Source organism: Cicer arietinum, chromosome 3, assembly GCF_000331145.2.
Source record: "Cicer arietinum cultivar CDC Frontier isolate Library 1 chromosome 3, Cicar.CDCFrontier_v2.0, whole genome shotgun sequence".
Taxonomy (NCBI): Eukaryota; Viridiplantae; Streptophyta; class Magnoliopsida; order Fabales; family Fabaceae; genus Cicer; species Cicer arietinum.
The window spans coordinates 5,816,108-5,820,913 of record NC_021162.2 but is presented as its reverse complement, the minus strand read 5'-3'; the positions used below and the strand labels follow the sequence as shown (position 1 = coordinate 5,820,913).

The window sequence follows — 4,806 nt, the reverse complement described above, 5'->3', positions numbered from 1 at the left end:
AAGTGGCTATTTCAGTGCGCATACTGCATAATGTAAATAAGAAACCTATAATAATTAAATCAGTGCATTCGGTCTTCCTTTTGTTTCTTTCATCTATCAACATAAGCTTCTCTGACTTTTCGATTTCTTTGATGAGAATTGCAGGAAAAATAAAGCAAATAGACAAATAAATAATCATGTGATTTACACTGGTGATAATCAAACAGGAAATCATGAATGAAAACCAGGAAATGAAAACCAAAAAGGAAATGAAAACCAGGAAATGAATGAAAACCAGGAAATGAATGAAAACAAACCAGGAAAGGGACGGCGACGGCGATACTCACTGCTGCGACGGTGACCGACTCTGAAAGTGATGGATTCGGTCGGCGATACTCACTGCATTTAGGGAAGGGTTCGACACTTAGGGATTTAGGAATCAGATTCGAAGCCAAGGATTTAGGGATTTAGGGAAGTGTGAAAGAAGGGTTCAAGTGTGTGAGGGAAGGGTTCAACACTTAGGGATTTAGACAAGAGATGAAAACTTAACAGAACTTATTATTTTAATTTCACGATAGCGTCGGTCCGTCCGACGCTACGTATTTTAAAAAAATTATAAAATTAAATTAATAAACTAGCGTCTGTTTTATTTTGCGTAGCGTCGGCCCTTCCGACGCTAATCGTTAATAAAATTGAAAATTGACATTTGGTGGCGTAGTGTCGGCGTCGGGGGCCGACGCTAATAATGGCAGCTAAAATGCAGTTTTCTAGTAGTGTGAGTTATGTCTTTTTGTCTATAATGACTTTCAGGTTATAGTAAAATATAATAAAGCGATTGCATAATAGTATGAGTTTATTGTTTTTTAAGGTAAAATAAGTTTTTAGTCTTTATAAAATTTTAAATTTTTATTTTTATTCTTTATAAAAAAAATTCTCAACTTTAAGTCTCTAAACAAGAATTTATTCATTTTTAGTTTCTATTTTTAAAAGTTTTGATAAGAAATTGATACTTTAAATCCCTAAAAATTGTCTCTATAAAATCAAAATAGAGATTAAAACTAAATTGAATAAGAAATATTTAGAAATTAAATTTTAAAGGTTATAATTTTGTAAAGTTTAAAAGAATATTTATTTTTGTTTTCATATCTTTTGGTCATATGTGCTCATGCACGGTGTGTAATATACACATATAGTGCACCCTAGAAGGTACCTTGATTCAAATACTTGAGCCATGTGTTGTTCATTTTTCTAGTTACATTTTGCAAAATAATCGGTTATAGCTCCATTTATGGTTAAAACCTAGTGTTGCTAAATGTGTAGGCTCAACCCAATCCCTACATATAAACGAATTAGTTCGACACGATTCACTTTGTTTTGGAGTTGTGTTTTATCAAGACTGGTCCACCTATTATGGACAATGCTGGCCAACGGCTCGGTCCCATCCACTTGTTTTCAATTTTTAATTTTAACTTAAAAAAATTAAAACACAAAAAAAAAAAAAACCTCAATCACTTATTAAAATATACTCACAGTTCGCCTATCTCACAAACATCCTTTGATTATTGACAAACATGAATGAATATTAAACTTTGAAGCAAAAGTTCTTTATGTAATATTACATTGCTTAGGTATGTTATCTTTTGAGTGATTTTATGTGTTTGCGTTTTTTAATGCTTAGTATTTGAGTTGATGTAGGAGCAACTCAAAATTTAAAATGTAACCAAGCTTAAATAATTAATGTAGTACATGTACCTTCTAAATTTTAGATTTTATACGTAAATGTGTCTGACATCATCATGTTCATTACTAAAATGAAAAATTCATAGGTGATACATTAATAATTAAGTTTACATAGGCATACATTAACCTATTTTATATAGTCTATGCGATTACATTTCATATATGTTCTACTGTTACATTAACTATGTGTCTATAGGTTACATTATCTTAGTTCGCGTAAGAAATTAAATGTCGCATGAGTTCCGACACAATATACATTTTGTATTATGTATACTAATTTAGTTCACGTATACTAACTTAATTTAGTTTGTAGTTTCTTAACATACTTTCGGTAAATGGAGATTGAGGAAGAAATTATTAACGCTGGGAACAACTATGTCAAACCTGAACGTACACAATAAGTGGATTTCATTGTTGTATTCATTGCTAGAAAAGCAATTTAATTTCATTTATTCTTATAATTAATATCTAAGATATCAGTAGGAGTTTGGTTCACGAAATGATTTAGTTAAATGAGTCAGAAAAATTGGGTTGGAAAAATAGTGTTGTTGCGGTGATATTTACTTGTGAAACAACCACAATATGACTAATGACAAAGAAAAAGTTAATTATTGAATGTGAAAGAAGCGGCGAGTTTTGACCTCATAGAAACCTACACTTGTGAGGGCTACACGCACACAAAAATGAAAGTGTGTGTTGATACTCAGAGGATTACCTTAATGAAAATGTATATTGATATTCAGAGGATAACCTTACTGGATTGGTTTTGTTTTGAAGAAAATAGTATAGTTGGTTACATAACCAAGAACATGATTAAACCTATAATTATATTGATGATATTTAAGGATAAGAATCTGAAAACTATCATCAAGTAGGTTTACAATGAACGTCAAGCATAGTGTATGATGAGACTGTTTCCAAAGAACGAACATAAATTGGTCATGGAGCCATGTGATGGTGTTGCATATTGTTATGATGAAGCTATATGTGGCCAACATTTGAAATTATTAATAGGAATTTGTTCTGATAATTCTATTTTTCATGATTATGAACTAGGAGATGGATTGACTCCTCATTAAGAACAATTTTTTAAGGCATGGAGAAACAAAACTATGTTATTAAGAAACACGACATCAAATAAAGTTGAGTCTATGCATTTGAGTTTAAAGAGGATCTTCAAAGATAACATGGGGAATATATGTAGTGTTTGGGAAGTTGTTTCTCGCCTAATCATTCTACCAAAAATGAATTTAAACCACCTTACGAAGAAGCGTATTTCAAAAATAATTGTGACACGGTAGCATGTTGTATGTCAACTTGTGCGGCCATGCTTCTATGTATGCATTGATTCACATTGCCAACGATTTTCATGTGGGAAATATGTTAGTAACAATAAATAAAATTGTTGATGCACTATTTGAACCACTCATGACCTACCTTGTGCCTATGAACAAGCCAGATACATCATAATTTCTATTGCTATACAATTGGATACTATCCATACATATTAAATTTTAATGATGATTGATTCAATAAATCTTCAAAGTTATCTTAGAAACCTCATATAGATGTTTTACTCAAAATTTGATGACCTTGATATGTATCAAAAAGTTACACTTAAGAGTAAATAATATGAGATTTCCTATATAGTAACCACCTCTTGAAAAAGGTTAAAACAAAGGGTGGACTTAAAAAAAGGAAGAGAAATGTTTCAGTTTATAAGTGGTACTTAAAATTGAAGACTTTAGAGCTCATCTAATGATGGTTGCATGCGATATAAGTAAACTGACTTCTAGCTATTTTAGTTAGATATAAGTTAGTTATAATTGCCTTCCTACTACTCTCTAATCTAACTAACTTGTGTATATAAGGTCTAGTTAGTTGTGAATTAAGAAAAGTGTTGAAAAACATAACAGTGTAAGAGAAAGGCAAGAGAGAAAGAAAGTTTGTAAACTTTTATCCATTAGTGATCTTTTCAAGTCGGATTTAGTACTCCAGATGTAAGAGTTTAACTCTGAACTGGGTTAACAATTTAGTATATGTTCATCCAACATTTTTACTAGTTTTTTCACAAAAATCTACAAATACTATTTTTTTGTTTTTACAAGAACACTTCATCAGCATAAATTTATTTGTTGGGTGAGCGTAAATTCATTTATTTTTACCTAAAAGTATTTAGATGTGTTGCATACGATCAGGTAAATGCTGGAAAATTAGTTCTCGAAGCCAAGAAAAGGTATTTTTTTGGATATCCAAGTGGTGCCAAAGGCTATAAGATATGGTGTCTTTAAATAGGAAATGTATCATTAGTAGAGATGTAAAGTTTCATGAGGTTGACTTGTATAAGTCCCTAGCCAAGTCTAATAGTAAAAGCTCATATCAACATGAAGCTGAGAAATTTGATCTTGTGGTGGAACAAGTTACAAAACAAGATAAAGAACAACAACATGCTCAACAAGACAAAGTTGATACGAACTCAATGTTAAATGATATTTTTTTCAAACCATGGCAATCCGACATGATATGAACTAGATGATTATAATCTTATCAGGGATAAGGAAAGAAGAGCATCAAAACCCCTTTAAATATATGGTTATGCAGACATGGTCAATTATGCACTACATGCTGCTGAAGAAATCATACATGAAGATCATAGAAACTACCATGAATCTATTAGGTGTCAAGAAAAAGAAAAATGGATTTTAACTTTACTTGAGGAGTTGAACTCACTACAGAAGAACAACACTTGAGTGCTCATACCTAAGCCTGGAAACTCTACAATTGTAGGCAGCAAGTGGATCTTCAAAAGGAATTAGGGAATTCCAAGTGTTGAGCAATATAGGTTCAAAGCTAGACTAGTAGCAAAGGGATTCACTCAAAAGGAAGGAATGGATTACAATGATATTTTCTCCCCTGTAATCAAACATGCATCAATAAAAATAATCCTAGCCAAGGTAGCACAATTTGACATGGAGTTAGAACATATGGATATCAATGAAACAATTCTAATGCAACAACTAGATGGCTTTAGGGCTCAAGGAAATGAAGACTAGGTCTGTCTGCTAAACCCTAAACCCTGAACCCTAA

At 31.7% G+C, this 4,806-nt stretch overlaps 1 long non-coding RNA gene across 2 annotated transcripts in view; it reads right to left on the bottom strand.

Moving 5' to 3' along the window:
- Positions 1 to 522, bottom strand: part of LOC101510873 (uncharacterized) — a 2,895-nt gene extending 2,373 nt beyond the window's left edge. For both annotated transcript variants that reach the window (XR_012162412.1, XR_012162413.1), the window contains exon 1: positions 297 to 522. This is a non-coding gene — a long non-coding RNA (uncharacterized lncRNA). The remainder of the gene's footprint in view (positions 1 to 296) is intronic.
- Between the last annotated feature and the right edge of the window lie 4,284 nt (positions 523 to 4,806).